This window comes from Anthonomus grandis, chromosome 3 (assembly GCF_022605725.1).
Source record: "Anthonomus grandis grandis chromosome 3, icAntGran1.3, whole genome shotgun sequence".
NCBI classification, from domain to species: Eukaryota; Metazoa; Arthropoda; class Insecta; order Coleoptera; family Curculionidae; genus Anthonomus; species Anthonomus grandis.
Window position 1 is genome coordinate 40,503,392 of NC_065548.1, and position 17,620 is coordinate 40,521,011.

Below are 17,620 nucleotides of genomic sequence, written 5' to 3' on the forward strand. Positions count from 1 at the left end.
CAGTAACCTATACCAGAAGTTGTGCTTAATAACAAAGAGAAGAAATGAGCTACAATTATATGTATACTTCATAATACTACTGGGTAAGAAAGTTGACAAAAGGCATACACTGAGAAAAAGAAAAATGTAAAGATCTGGTTTTTAAAATGCAAGCAATTATAGCTAGCAAGCCTTAAAGATACAAAATCATGATAGACAGCCCCAGGAGAATAAAACAAGAACAGTAACAAGAAATGCCAAAGAAAATTAAGAGCTTGATACAAAAAACCCTTCAGTAAACAGGCACTTCCTAGTCTAAGTTCCTTCCATAAATTAGCACTTGTTTCTTGAAAGCGGCAATATGATTTTAGCTGAATACGTTCTTCTTACAGCTACAGCATTATAACACCAATACTTAATGATCTACAGTTTTCAAGAACAACACAGAAAATAGGAAAATGCAATATTTAAACGCTCAAAAAAATGTTTTTTCGAAGACTTAACCATTCTACTTCGAACCAGAAGAACAGCACATAATTATCTTAAAAAGACATTGCGAAATCTGGAACTGCTCATTCAAAACTTCACGTGTTTTCATTATATGCCAGACAAGACTTCAGGCAGTTCATTTCATTATATGCCAGAGAAATAATGAAATGGAGCACAAACCGTTCACCGTTAAAGAAGTTTCTAATATTATTAGGTAACTACATAACTGAAAAGCACAAAAATAGATAAGAGATTCTGATATATCCCGATCACATTTAAAATTATTGAATAATTAAACTGTGGTAGCAAACCACCTAACTGTCCTGTTAAATAATGTCCTTTTAAATCCACAAAATATGTCGAAATTTATCAGTCAAGATCTATCAAAATTTAGACCTGCTCCATTGTCTGAAAAGAACAACCGTTTACCGCAATCAGGTCTATCACAATAAGAAGAACGTTTTTGCTATTATTATAGAAATACTTTTATTTAAGTTTTTTTTAATTATATTTATTTCATAACAATTTAAAATAATGTAATATAGAATAGACTCTACTTTACGGGCAGTCACAGAAAATATTACCAGTACCTCTCGAACACAGAAGCAGTCGAGTCGAGTCGAGTTTTCTCAGTTTTTTACAGACAATCAGCTACTTTTCAGTCAGTGTTATCAGTCAGTTTTGTACATAATTTTGCATTAAAATTATTATCAATCAAGAACATTGTGTATTATTAAAATACGCAACATTTTGGCGACCGTGACAGGACAGAAACAGCAGATTTTTCAAGGTGTTCAATTGGATTCATTTGCCGTTTGTAACCCGCATTCTATCAAAGCAGCCATAGTTGGCTCCCTGCTTCGACGCTAGGCTGGCGGTCGCGTGGGGGACGACGGACATCGACAGAGCGACGTTCGAAAGATTTCAGCGGGCAAGCGGTGATTGGTCGGATACGAGTCAGGTGATCAAGCAGCTCAGGTGGCGTGCGCCCCGCGACGAGGCTATTTGGTTGGTTAGCAAAGGACAGAAAGCGCTTCGACGCCAGGCGTCGCGTTGCATTTGTATCAGGGAATCTAAAGTTCGTTCCATGAGATAAGTTGAGGTATCCTTTTTCCGAATATCCTATTTACCCTTACATGTTTTGATTGGTGTTGTTGTTAGTATTTATTTATTGATTTGTTTGATTGTTGTTATATATTTTTGCAGGAATTTGAGGTTTTCTATAACATATTTATTTCATTTTTAAATTAAAAATGGCAGACGAAAATACTTTAAAAGTCAAGAAAACCTCTTTAAAAAGTCAGTTGACAAGATTTTGTAATTTTGTTGATAATTTAGACACAGATCGAACGAAGGCAGATCAGCTGCCTACCAGATTAACAAATTCAAAACAATTATTATCAGATTTTCAGTTAGTTTGTATTCAGCTTATGGCTTTAGATGATTCACAGAATTTTGAGAATGAGTTAGATGATTTTGAAGACAGATATTATAGTTCAGTTTCTAAAGCGAATATTTTAAATAAAGAGTTAAATGAAAATAATGAACAAGTAGTTAATAACTCTACGAATTTACCAGTGTCACAAGATGTAAAGCTTCCACCCATTGATTTGCCTAAATTCAATGGAAACTCAGAAAAGTGGTTGCAGCTTTACGATACTTTTACCAGTTTAATTGGAAATGATCCAAATTTGAGTAACATTAAAAAATTTTATTACTTGAAACCATGTTTAACAGACAATGCTGCGGCAGTGATTTCTTCTCTGGAGGTTACAAATGATAACTACAATATTGCATGGGCAATTTTGACAGACAGATTTCAAAATAACAAAATGATTGTGCATTCGCATGTTCGTGCTTTGTTTAAGTTACCGGTTATGCAAAAAGAGTCATTTACTCAACTCAGAAAAATGATTGATGAGGTTGATAAAAATTTAAGGGTTCTAGAATCTTTCAAACAGCCAGTTAGCGAGTGGTCAACTCTTTTAATATATTTATTAACATCTAAATTAGACCACAATACCAAGCGACAATGGGAGTCAGAAAATGTTTCCAAAAAAGCACTTCCAACATACACAGAATTTTTAAATTTCCTCACACAGCGTTCACTTCTTTTAGAAACGTTATACACAAACAGTGACAAACACACTAATTTCTCTCAGCAACAAAATCCTCACAAGCCAACTTACAAACCCAAAATACAAGCTTTTAGTACAAATAACCAGAACAGTCCACAATATAAATGCTTTTATTGCAAATAATTACACTCAATTTTCTTTTGTAATAAATTTTTACAAATACCAGTGAAAACAAGAGTTCTTGAAGTGCAAAAATTAAAGTTATGTTCAAATTGTTTGAAAGGAAAGCATGACATTGACAAGTGTATATCTAGGGGTTGTAAACTTTGCAGCAAAAATCATAACACTTTCCTACATTATCCAAACACCTCAAAACCACAATCAGTTTCACAAGTAAACAGTAGTAATACCAATGTTACTCTAGAACATCAGGAAACATTTGAATTTAAACCAGACATACCAGGTCCATCAAATCAGTCTTTTCAATCAGCTACACCTGTTGTTCTCAGTTCAAATACGGCAAAACTTACTTAGCAAAACGAGGTTTTATTAGCCACAGCTCTTATAACTATTGCAGATCGTTCAGGTAATATGGTTGAGGCAAGGGCATTACTTGACTCAGGTTCACAATCTAATTTCAACAGTGCTGATCTTTGTGAAAAATTAAATCTCAGCAAAATTTGCATAAATATGCCAGTATCAGGTATTAATGACAAACGAACTTTGATAAACTATATAGTTACAACTTGCATCAGGTCACAAGTATATTCTTATGAATACAAAAGTTCGTTTTTAGTAATTGATAAAATTACAGAAAATTTGCCTGTAGTCAGGGTGAATGTAAGTGAATTTAATGTCCCAGAACATATCATATTAGCAGATAAAACATATTTTATTCCAGGAAAAATAGATATTTTACTCGGTGCTTCTATATTTTATGATTTGCTATATATTGGACAAATTAAAATTAATAATTATTCACCAGTTTTACAGAAAACCACGTTAGGGTGGGTAATTACAGGGAATGTACCTTTTATTAGAAAAAATGAAAAAACAATTTGTAACGTTGCTCTTAATGACATTAATGAACAACTCAGGAAATTTTGGGAAAGTGAAAGCATTGAGACTATTAAAGGTATTAACAGGGAAGAGGAAGAATGTGAAGATGAATATAAAAAATCTGTAATTAAAACTAAAGATGGACAATTCGTTGTTCCGCTTTTAACGAAACCCAATATTCAGAATTTGGGAGATTCTTTTCAGAGAGCTAAAAATCGGTTTTTCTATCTTGAAAGAAAATTAAATAAAAATCCAGAGTATAAAAAGTTATACACACAGTTCATTGACGAATACTGTAATCTTGGACATATGTCACTTCTCACAGCAGACGACTTTAAATATCCGTCATACTATTTACCACATCATGGTGTGTTAAAAATGGACAATACCACAACAAAATTAAGGGTCGTCTTCGACGGATCAGCAAAAACAACTACCAATTTATCATTAAATGATTGCTTGAAAGTTGGACCAGCTATCCAGAGTGATCTTTTTTCTATTTTAATACGTTTCAGATTTTTTAATGTTGTTTTAGCAGCTGACGTCGAAAAGATGTACAGACAGGTTTTGATAAAGGATGATTATCAAAATTATCAAAGAATATTATGGCGTAAAAATAGTTCTGAAGATATTCAACGTTTCAAGCTTAAAACTGTCACATATGGAACTGCAAGTGCTCCATATTTAGCTATAAGAAGTCTGGTGGAAGTAGCAAATGAATGTGAAACTTTATTTCCAGAAGTAGCATCAGCCATTAAGAAGGGATTCTACGTTGATGATCTTTTATACGGCTGTGACAGTGTTGAACAGGCTATACAATTAAAACAAAATTTACATGAAATTCTTGGAAAATCAAAGCTTATCCTAAAAAAATGGATTTCCAATGAGTGTAACATATTTTCAGATACAGAAAAGAATCAGACCAATGTAGAATATTTTATTTCTAGTAAAGAAGAAAATAAAACCCTTGGGGTTTATTGGCATTCTGGTCATGACAATTTATTCTTTAAAATTAACAGTTACAAGGAAAATAACAAAATTTCAAAAAGGTTTGTCCTTTCAACTATCTCACAAATTTTTGATCCTTTAGGTTTGATAGGACCTTGTGTTATTCAGGCAAAAATATTGCTCCAGAAATTGTGGAAATTAAATGTTGGATGGGATGAATCTCTTCCTGTGGAACTTCATACGAGTTTTGTTTTATTCATGAACCAGTTAACAAACTTAAATAACATCAACATTCCACGTCACGTTATACTATCTCAAAAAACATACTTAGTATTACATGGGTTCTGTGATGCCTCAGAGGCAGCTTACGGAGCTTGCGTTTATATTATCAGTCAATATCAAGACAAAAAACAGAGTAAATTACTTACTGCAAAAAGCAAAGTAGCACCATTAAAAACGCTAACTATTCCAAAATTAGAGTTATGCGCAGCAATAGTTTTAACAGACTTAGTAAACAAGATAAATTCTTGTTTAGATATTGATTTTAACAGGTATACCTTCTGGACAGACTCAACGATCGTTTTGCATTGGACAAACAGCGATTCTCATGTTTGGAAGCCTTTTGTTTCTAACAGAGTCGCTCACATTCATGAGGGTTCTAAGATAAATGAATGAAGGCATGTTCCATCCAAAGAAAACCCAGCAGACCTTATTTCTAGAGGAGCCAACCCTGAGGTCTTGACAACTTCTTCACTATGGTGGAATGGACCTTCCTGGTTATTGAAAGGTGAAGCAAAAAGCAAAAAATCTTCTCACCAGAAGAGATTCCAGAGAAAAGACCTAAATATCAGTTATCAGCTCATATCAAACAAATTAAATCTTTTGATCTTATGCAAAAATATTCGTCAATAGCAAAATTGCAGAGATTAATTGCATTAATCTTGAGATTTAAACATAATTGCTTAAATAAAACCGAAAGGCAGTATGGCTCACTTTCTTTAAAGGAGCTGGAGTTTAGCATAAAATTAATTATTAAGGTTGTCCAACAGGAATGTTTTTAGGCAGATATTTCAGATATCTTAAAAAACAAAAATGTTAATAAAAATAGCAAACTATTGCCTCTTACCCCCATCTTAGAGGAGGGTATTCTCAGAGTTGGTGGTCGTATCAACAACACAAAATTTCTAAGTTTTTCTCAAATGCATCCTATAATTTTACCCTCGGTTCATCATATTACTACATGTTTAATTCGGGATGAACATTACAAAAACTTACATGCGGAACCACAATCATTATTAGCCACATTGCGAACAAAATACTGGATTTTGTCAGGTTTAACAATAGTCAAAAAGGTTTTGAGAAAATGTATTGTTTGTTTTAAGAATAAACCTATTTTAATTAATCAGTTAATGGGTGATTTACCCGAGAATAGAATCACTCCTGCTAGAGCATTTTTACATACAGGCTTAGATTACTGTGGCCCTTTTCCAGTTAAGGCTAATAAATTACGCAATTCAAAGGTTATCAACATTTATGTGTGTATATTCGTTTGTTTTAGCACGAAAGCTACTCATTTAGAAATCGTGTCAGATTTAACTACTGAGTGTTTTTTAAATTGCTTAAAACGTTTTATAAGTCGTAGAGGTAAACCTTTAACTCTTTCATCAGACAATGCAACAACTTTTGTTGGTGCAAGTAATCAACTAAAGGCCATGTATGATTTTGTAAAAACTTCACAGGCTGACATTAATAATTTCTTGACAGTTGAGTCCATCAAATGGAAATTTATTCCTGCTCGATCTCCACATTATGGTGGAATCTGGGAGGCAGCTGTGAAGTCATTTAAATTTCATCTAAAAAGAAACATTGGTAATTATGTTTTCTCATTAGAGAATTTTGCTACTTTAACAGCACAGATTGAAGCATGTCTTAATTCCCGACCTTTGACTCCTTTATCTTCCAATCCAACAGATTATCAAGCACTAACCCCAGGACATTTTTTAATATTTTCCCTATTGACAACCTTCCCCGAACCTAGTCTAGTAACTTGACTTACGTGAAGTTACTAGATTGAACAACGTTCAACACATGACGCAAGTACTTCAACATTTTTGGACAAGGTGGACCACAGAGTACTTAGCCCAGTTGCAGTCAAGAACAAAATGGAGAACAGCTCAGACACATGATATTCAAGAAGGACAGTTGGTGTGCCTTAAAGAGGACAATTTACCTCCTCTCCAATGGAAACTAGGACAAATCAGTGAAGTGCATCCAGGCAAAGACAATAAGGTTCGCGTAGTGACGGTTAAGACATCTAATGGTGAAGTAAAACGTGCGTTATCACGAATTTGTATATTACCAATAGATGTATAATTGTAAGTTAGTATTAATCTTAGTTTTTAAGCAGTAGCAATATTCAATGTACTTTAATTTGTTGTAAATACGTGTACTATTAAAGTAATTGTTAAGTTGGTAATACATATCATTGAAACCGTAGTTAACTGTTTCAAGGCTGGCGGCATGTTGTAGAAATACTTGTATTTAAGTTTTTTTTAATTATATTTATTTCATAACAATTTAAAATAATGTAATATAGTATAGACTCTACTTTACGGGCAGTCACAGAAAATATTACCAGTGCATCTCGAACACAGAAGCAGTCGAGTCGAGTCGAGTTTTCTCAGTTTTTTACAGACAATCAGCTACTTTTCAGTCAGTGTTATCAGTCAGTTTTGTATTAAAATTATTATCAATCAAGAACACCTGTGTATTATTAAAATACGCAACAGCTATTTATATCAGATCCGAAGCTATATGATTATCACTGTACTTAGGCTACACAGGGTAGACAAGCGCATAATTTCCTTTTTAATGATCAATATGGCAACTTAGCGCACATAGATTGGCGTCTACTTTCCCACTGATTACAAAACAACTAAACAACAAAAATTCGAATTATATATAAATATAAATATTAAATCAAATAAAAATATGGAGTTAATTTTTTATTTCTGCATAAACGTTGGCATTTATTAAAATAGATATATTAATTCAGCAGTTATATATGGTTGTTTTCCTCTCCAATAAAAATGCATTTAGTTCATTTAATAAAATAAATATTAAAATAATTGTTTTGTTTTTGTTATGTGGTAACGATTTATGTAATCTGATAATAGTCAGAAAAAGGTTGAAATGCATAATACGTTTTATTCTATTACCCAAATGCATTTTATATTGGGATGAACGACAACCATACACAAGGTGTTTTATTAAGGGTGGCGTGATATCATATCTCAGCAACGAATATTACAGAAACTTACAATTAGTTAAAATTGCTTCATCATTCCGTAAAAGCAAATTGGCCATTTTTCGTTTCTTTTAGTTAACAATAATATTCAGACCCGATCAGTGTCTGAAAAATTTTGGTATATGATTAAATGATAGATTCAACTTAAAATCTCTTTATAGGCCACTCTTCAAATGCAGCTTAGGTTCCCCTTTACGAAACTCTGTACCACAACTTACACCTAAGTCTCAAGCAATCATCCTTCCAAAATTTATAATAATTTTATCTTAATTTCTTAGTATACATCTTTTTATTAGCAGTGAAATAGCAAAATGCAACTTGCCAGTTATAGCCACGCCGAGTAATTTATTAGATCACTAAATTTTAAAACTTTAGATAAAACTCTACAAAGATACAAAACTTAAAAAATCTCTCAATGATCAATTATAAGCTCCTTACAAATCTAACAGTTATTATAACGTTATTATAATGTCTAACTATATTCAGACGGCAGAAGCAAAATCTAATTTTTATTATGTCTCAAAATAATAGTCGGAAAGCATGGCCCATGCTTAGCAATCTAAATATCCACTCTGCAGATTGAACAAAACGGAATTTACCTCATCACGTTTCTGATCCTGATGCTATCAACACTTATTTTGACATTTTTTTCAATTTGTAAATAACAACTGTCATAATAAAATTTTAAAAGTTCTAATCTTTTAAAAGCAACTTATAAAATATTCCTTAAGCTAATATTAATACAGAGTTGCATCTCTATCTTCCAACCCTAAAAAATTTCCTAAATGTCGTCTTTGTAGCCAATCATCGAATATTTTCTCTCAGTGTTCTCTATTTTTGGATAAGTCACCACAGAAATATTTTAGTTATGTAAAACAAAATCATGCATCTTACTCATATGCTTAAAGATTGTTCTTCGACTTTTAACTGTCACTACTGTTGCTCTCTTTTCGCCATTTGTTTTCCCACGCAAAATAGTACAAAACAAATCTCGACTCCATAGTCATATCACTGCTAAAGTATCTCGAATAGTGCTAATATTTCTCGGCCTAGTTCGCAACACATCCCAATTCCTAATAAAGACAAATTAACTATGCAGATGCACGCTTTAAATATTTTGCATCTCAAATTACTGTACTTCTTTCAACCATTTACTCTAAAATTCTAGATAATCGAGAAAATTTCCAGAAGAGCTACAACGTTGCAAAATTAAAATTAGGTGTCAAGGATTTTATTATTCCTGCTTCAGTGGATAGGTTTCTCGAAGCTATTGTGTTTTCGCAGGTTTTAAAGTCAGGTTCTATTCTCTTAGAATATCTTTTTAAATACCTCTTTCCCTCCTCTACAAGTAATTGAGCAACAATAACAAAAGTCTCATTTTTCTTCTACATAGCCATTTCTTGATCAAATTCTTCCTTAGGACATTGAATACACTAGATTAAACATTGGCTGTTTTAGATTTAGCGCACCATCTACCCAGGGATCAGAGGAGATATTTTGTTGATAAGCATGCTTCTCACGTTGCCAGTGATTACTCAATTTTAACAATAGAAAAAAATTTTATAATAAATTTTTGTAATTAGCAAATTTGAAGCATTATTTATTATAAGGCAAGAGAAAGATTAAAATTCATTTAATAACCAAAACTAATATGTACTATTTTAACAGTTATCACTAATAATAATGAATATTTATAATTTGGTTTCTTTAAATCGCCAAATTTCTGCACAGAATGGCACTGCTGTAAATTTTGGCCGGAGATAGTTTCTCAATAAAGGTATTTGGCAACTGCGCTCGTTGTTTACCTTTGGATGGTGTACCTTTCGTGTAGTACTACTATTAAAAGGATATTTTAAGTGCGTTTTTTTTATTAATAATAAAATTAAAATCTTCCTTTTTGATAAAAATTTTAAAGAATGAGAAATCACATATTTTGGGAAAAAGAAAATTGAAATCGTTCCTTTCACAGGTAAGTTAGCTGTCATCTTTATAGCTTATTGTTTGCTAGTAGATTGGTATTAATTAACATCTCAATTTTTACTTATTAGTTAAACTGTATAGATTGTTTTTCTGATGATTTATGGAATATTACCATTTCTGGTACAAATAAAACACCAAAACTCTATTGTTGGCTCTTATTCACTCCTAGCGTAAGCCCTTACACTACTACTAGTGCTAGCGGTACAAGCCAAGTAACAAGAAAAAGGCGCTAATATGAACCTAATAGATTGATTTGACCCGTAGTTCTTAAGTTTTCATCCCTTAGGATTTTGGTTTGGGGGTAGAGGGGGTATATTTTAAAAGTAAAATATTGAATTGTAAAATATTGGGGTATATTTTAAAAGTAAATACATCTAGACAGGCGTGTATAAAATGGTTATCGCTTTATTTGTACCTTCGTAAGGCAATTCTAATGTCTGAATACACATTCACCGGCAGACGAATTACAGCACCATTTTTCAAAATGGCGGCGAAAAAAGTAACATTTGTCAACATCTCCAAATGTTAATGTGTTTGGTATCATTTCATAGGTTTTTGAGGTCGCTGAATATGTTTTTAATGGTAAAAATACGATTATTTACGACCTAAGTATGTAGTAAAATCTATGAAAAAAACGAGGTGTAGAGTACCTATCTATGCGCGCAACTTTCCGAATTCAATTTGCAGGTTGCCGCTTGCATAGTATAACATTCTGCGGCGCAAATGAGATCGTTGCTCAGTTTTGTTTGTTTTAGAATTATATGCAGAGTGTTTTTAGTTTAGTTTGTTAAACTTATACTTATTATGTGTTATTTTCTACATAATAATTAAGATTTAGAAGTAACGATAGATCTGTTTATCTATACAAGGTAAGTGGTGCGTTTTTTTACGATTTACGTAAAAATAGGATTTATAGTGTTAAGTTTTCATTTAGTTTATTTAGTTCATATTAATTCATGTTCTTTTATCACTCGCTATTTTTTCTTTAGTTAAACTTAATGCCTTTGGTTGACTCACCTTGTTAAGGAAGTATTTCATTTGTTTAAATAATTTAGTTTTTTGTTTGTTTTGAGGCCTTAAACAGTGCGCGTTTCATTTTCATTCGAGCTCTAATAGTCAAATAGTTTAGAGTCGCGACTCAACACCGAAAAATCGCTAGCGTGAAAGTGTAGATAATTCGTAAATCTCGGCCACCGATAATAAAAGGTAAGGTCTCACAACAGCTTTTTCCAAGTTTTTAGTTAATCTCATTAAGTGTTTACAGTCCACTAAATTACCTTTTTTTTCTTTTTTTTTCATCGTGAGTTAACTAACTTTTTAATTTTATTCTTTTATTTGAACTCAGCGCATTTAATCAACATTATTTTTGGTCACTTCGAACCGCATTTTTTGCTATTCACACTTTGGCCTTTTGAAAATTAACTTATAATTTTATAGAATAAACCGCCCGTTAATTCAATCATATAGGCTTAAAAAGTACAATTAATTAGTTGATTAATTTTCTTCTCTTTTTCAATTTCAAAAATACATTGCATTATTCATTTTATCTTTAGTTGGTTTGCGGTTTAAATATCGATCGCAAACATTTCATCGCATTTTCAAGAATTTATAAAGTATCGTTTAAATCAACACAGGTCGTTTTTCAAGTTGAATTCTTTTGCAGGATTATATCTAAAGGTAAACAGTGCACATATTTTTTTCTAACGGGTTTCATTTTTATATTGGTTTTAACAGGGTGTCACAAGTACATTCATTGGAGTTTTTTAATTGTTGCTTGTATTGTATACGCAACATCTTTCTCGTTTTCTTATAGTCGGTCTAAAGTCGGTCTTGAGACTCCGTTTCTTGCCTTGAAATTTTCTTCTAAATTCATTTAATTTCTTCTGTTTTCTTCGTTTTTTTTTTTCGGATATAGTAGGATGTCCGATAAACTGAAAAGAGCCAAAGTTCTTAGACAAACTGAATTTAATCGTCTATCGGATATTCTTAATATATCGAGAAGTGCTAAAGAAGACACTTCCCAACACATAATCTTTAAATTGAGTTATGATATTTTGGAATCAATTAGAACTGCGTTTTTCAAGCAGCATAATGTTGTCATTAGTTGCATTCTAGATGATGAGGATCAATTCACCAAACAAGACGCGGTACGAAGCTCATTTGAAAAAGATTTTTGGTATATTAAATCGATTTATTTTGAGCTGTTTGGAGAATCATTGACTACAAATATTTCGTCTTCATCGTCTAGTAATCAGTCCCATGTAACACTGTCAAAATTAGAGATTCCATCCTTTTCTGGAAATATTACACAGTTTGCCACTTTTAAAGATATGTTTGATGCTTTGATTCATAATAACAGTACTTTGCGTAACATAAAAAAATTTAATTATCTTTTGAGTTTCTTACGTGGTCAGCCTCTGACCTTGATTCAGAAGTTACCGATGACCTCTTTCGAGTTAGCTCCGAGTTACCTCCATCATTTCAACAGCTTACAACCTATCTACATAAGCGTTGTGCCGCTCTCGACAATGTTTGCTCAGCCCTTCATGAAAAAGATAAAAAATCACTTAAGAGAGAGGAACGCTTCTCAAATTCCAAGGTTACTCTTCTAGGCACTGAGCAATTTAAAACTAGCAGTTGTGTTATTTGTAAAACAGCACATTCTGTTTCTCGTTCTCTTATCTTTTTAACAAAAACTCCTAATGATAGATACCAACTTGTAAAATCGCTGAAAATGTGTTTAAATTGCCTAAGTAGTAGTCATTCTGTCAAAGAATGTAAATCGCCGCATGTTTGTCATAAATGTAGACAAAAACATCGTACCTTACTTCATTTTGAGAGAAATTATTTTTCTGGTAGTAGCAGCAGTACTACACCACCCGCACTCTCATCAACCAGCTCCATCCACAATGATCAACCATCTAGCTCTCAGGCGGACTCCAGGTCTACCAATTCTTCGCATCTGGTAGCGAGTAGCCTTAATAATTATAATTCTAGTAATGTGCTGCTTTTTACGGCTCTTATAGATATGTTAGATGGGTCAGGAACATTTCAGAAAATTAGAATATTGCTTGATTCTGGCTCGCAACTTCACTTTATCTCACAAAATTGTGTTAAACGTCTTGGACTTACTTCCTATAAGACGCCTTGCTCCGTTTAAGGTATTGGAGAAGCTCATGTACAAAACTGTGCAAAAAGTGTATTTACCAAGATTCGACCTTGTAATAAATTCACTCCGAATTTTGATTTGGAAGCTGCAGTTCTTCCAAAAATTTGCGGGCTATTACCTAGTCATCCTATTTCTACCGCAAACTGGCCTCATTTACGCAGCGCGTCCTTGGCTGACCCTTTCTATGATACTCCTAGCTCTATTGATGTATTAATAGGTGTTCCATTGTTTCCCTATATTTTACTGGAGGGTAGACTTATTGGTGACTATAATGAGCCAGTGGGAATTAACACTGTTTTGGTTTTATATTGATGGGTAAAACGGTTTCCAACTCTTCACCTGTCGCTACACAATCGCTTCTCTGTTATCAGGCATCAGTTAATGATACTATGCAGAAGTTTTGGGAAGTTGAAGAAGTACCACATGTCAAAGTTTTATCTCCTGAGGACGAGAAATGCGAAAATATTTTCCGTAAAACTACGTATCGCAATCGGGATGGCCGATTTGTGGTTTCCTTGCCTTTCCGAGGTGATGAGCCTATTTTTTATGGAAGTAGAGAATTAGCTCTTCGCAATTTCTTATCGTTAGAATGCAGGTTACAGCAAAATCTGAAGCTTTATGCAGATTATGCTGCTTTTATAAAGGAATATTTAGATCAGAACCATATGGAATTAGTATCTTCAGATGTAATCCCAAAAAAGTCGTTCTATATTCCACATCATTGTGTTTTAAAGGATTCAAGTCCCACTACTAAGCTTCGTGTCGTATTCAATGCCTCTGCCAAATCATCAGATGGTATGTCACTTAATGATCATCTTCTGTCTGGTCCGAAATTGCAAGCTGATATTTTTGCGTTGCTTCTTGGTTTTAGAATTCATCGATTTGTTTTCCTAGCGGATATTCGTCAAATGTTTCGGCAAATTATCGTTAACCCTGCCCACACTGATTATCAGAGAATTGTTTGGCGCTTTTCTAAAGATCAACCTATAGCTGATTACCGCCTTCTCACGGTAACGTATGGACTAACATGCGCGCCTTATTTGGCTATCAAGTCATTGTTTGTTCTGGCTGAAGAGGAAAAGGATAATTTTCCTGAGGCCTCGCAAATTATTTTAAATTCATGCTATGTTGATGATCTAACTGGAGGTTCATCAACAATTGAAGATTCTAGAAAACTTCAAAAGGACTTAGTACTGATGCTGCAGAAAGGAGGGTTCGAACTTCGAAAGTGGTGTAGCAATGATCCTCGCTTGCTAGCTGGTTTACCCCCTTCTTATTTGTATAATGAGGACATTTCTCTGAATTTTGATTCAGAAAGTCCGCTAAAAGTTTTAGGTCTTTATTGGATCTGACGTGTTTCAATTTTTTGTTAACTCTGTGGATAGGGGTTGCACTAAACGCCTATTGTTATCTAATTTGGCAAAAATTTTTGACCCACTGGGCTTTCTTTCACCTTTAACGTTTCTCGTGAAGTTTTTAATTCAGCGTTTGTGGAATTTAAAGTTGGATTGGGATGCAACGCCTCCAAATGATATTCTTAATCTTTGGAAACAATATGTTAGAGATATTTTAACCCTTCCTAGCCTCAAAATTCCTCGCCTACTATTTCCTTATTCTCCTGTTGAAACTTTGGAACTACATGGTTTCTGTGATAGCTCCGAAAAGGGTTACTGTGCCGTTATTTACTTTTGTAGTTTACTACCTAACGGTCAGGCAACCACTCGTTTTAGTTGTGCAAAATCAAAAGTTGCACCACTAAAGACACTTTCTATACCACGTCTAAAACTTTGTGCGGCCGTGCTTTTGTCTCGTTTGCTATCACATGTTTACGATATTTATAAAACATCTTTTGTTATCAATAAAATATACGCCTGGAGTGATTCTACAATAGCACTTTCTTGGATTAAAGCCTCTCCGCATCGGCGGAGTACTTTTGTTAGCAACCGCGTTTCTTTTATCCAAGAAAGATTACCTTTATCTTGTTGGCATCATGTTTCATCTGAGAATAATCCAGCCGACCTCGGTTCTAGAGGTTTGCTCCCTATGGAGTTATGTAATAGTTCGCTTTGGTGGGCGGGTCCTAGTTTTTTAATTAGCTCAACTCGCAACTGGATCCCCTTCATAAACACTCCTTTAACTTCACATGATTTACCTGAAGAAAAGAAAACATGTCTCTCAATTTTTTATTCTAAGGGTTTTCTGGATAATCTTATTTCAAGGTTCTCGTCGCTCGATAAACTGAAACGCATTATGGCCTATATTCTTCGCTATAAGCATAATATTTCATTGCCCCGCGAAAAATATGAGGGTAACCTTACTTTGGTAGAACTCCACAATGCATTAATGCTTTTGGTTAGACATGTTCAGTCGCAAACCTTTTTCTCGGATATAATGTTAATTCAAGGAAATAAAATACCTTCGAAAGCGTTTAGAAAATTGAATGTTTTCCTAGATAGTGCTGGGATACTACGTGTCGGTAGTAGACTAAAACATTCTTTAAGTTTTAACAATAACTATTCCGCTCTCCTACCCAGTAATCACGAGTTTACAAGGCTTGTAGTTACTTTTTTCATTTAAAGTATTTTCACGCTGGTGTGCAGAGTGTTCAGTTTCGTATTACACAGCAATTTTGGATATTGTCATCTAAAGCCGTTATTCGTCGTATTCTTGGTAAATGTGTTAGATGCTTTAGATGTAGGCCTCAGTTAATTCAACCTCCTATGGGTGATTTGCCTGCATCCCGCGTATCACATGTAAAACCTTTTCTTCATACCGGCGTTGATTATGCTGGTCCATTCAATGTCATGATGTCTCGTTACCGCGGCTGTCGTACCAGTAAGGCCTATTTATGTTTGTTTGTTTGCTTTGCGACTAAAGCTTTGCATTTAGAATTGGTATCCAGTCTATCTACGGAGGCTTTTTTAGCTGCTTTGAGACGATTTGTAGCTCGCCGAGGTCGCTGCCAACATTTGTACAGTGATTGTGGTAGCAACTTTATTGGTGCATCCAAGCAATTAAATAATTTTATGTTAAAATCCGCCGCATCTGAAGGTATAACATGGCATTTTAACCCCCCCTCTGCGCCCCACTTTGGAGGATTGTGGGAGGCCGGAGTGAAATCTGTAAAAACTCATTTATACAGAGTCATTGGTATGCAGTGTTTGACCTATGAGGAGCTAAATACTGTATTGGTTCAGATTGAAGTAATGATCCCAATGATATGACTGCTCTAATACCGGGTCATTTCCTGACCCTGGAACCTCTGGGTGTTCCTCCTGAATTGGATGTCACCTCACTTCCCGTTCGTCAATTGGATCGTTGGCAAATGCTTCAAAAAATGCACCAAGATTTTTGGCGTCGTTGTTCTGGTGAGTACTGGCATACGTTGCACCAACGTGCTAAGTGGCATAAATCCAGTGGTAATCTTTCACCAGGAACTTTAGTTTTAATTCGCAATGATTTGGCCCCTCCTCTGCATTGGTCAATGGGCCGCATAACTGAGGTACATCCAGGTTTAGATAGAATAGTGAGAGTTGTTACTGTTCGCACTAGTAATGGGACTTTAAAGCGACCTGTGGTGAAGCTCTGTCCTTTGCCACTTTAGGAGGACTGAAAAATGCAATGCATTTTGGTGGGCGGTATGTTAAGTTTTCATTTAATTTTCATTTAGTTTATTTAGTTCATTAATATGAACATGTTCTTTTATCACTCGGTATTTTTTCTTTAGTTAAATTTAATGCCTTTGGTTAACTCACCTTGTTAAGGAAGTATTTTATTTGTTTAAATAATTTAGTTTTTTTTTGTTTTGAGGCCTTAAACAGTGCGCGTTTCATATTTATTCGAGCTCTAATCGTCAAACAGTTTAGAGTCGCGACTCAACACCGAAAAATCGCTAGCGTGAAAGTGTATATAATTCGTAAATCTCGGCCACCGATAATAGAAGGTAAGGTCTCACAACAGCGTTTTCCAAGTTTTTAGTTAATCTCATTAAGTGTTTACAGTCCACTAAATTACCTTTTTTTTCCTTTTTTTTCATCGTGAGTTAACTAACTTTTTAATTTTATTTTTTGTTTGAACTCAGCGCAATTAATCAACAATCTCTAATAATAATGAATATTTATAATTTGGTTTCTTTAAATCGCCAAATTTCTGCACAGAATGGCACTGCTGTAAATTTTGGCCGGAGAAAATTTCTCAATAAAGGTATTTGGTAACTGCGCTCGTTGTTTACTTTTGGATGGTGTACCTTTCGTGTAGTACTACTATTAAAAGGATATATTAAGTGCGTTTTTTTTTATTAATAATGAAATTAAAATCTTCTTTTTTGATAAAAATTGTAAAGAATGAGAAATCAGATATATTGGGAAAAAGAAAATTGAAATCGTTCCTTTCACAAGTAAGTTAGCTGTTATCTTGATAGCTTATTGTTTGCTGGTAGATTGGTATTAATTAACATCTCAATTTTTTATTTATTAGTTAAACTGTATAGATTGTTTTTCTGATGGTTTATGGAATATTACCATTTCTGGTACAAATAAAACACCAAAACGCTGTTGTTGGCTCTTATTCACTCCTAGCGTAAGCACTTACACTACTACGTACTATATTTAC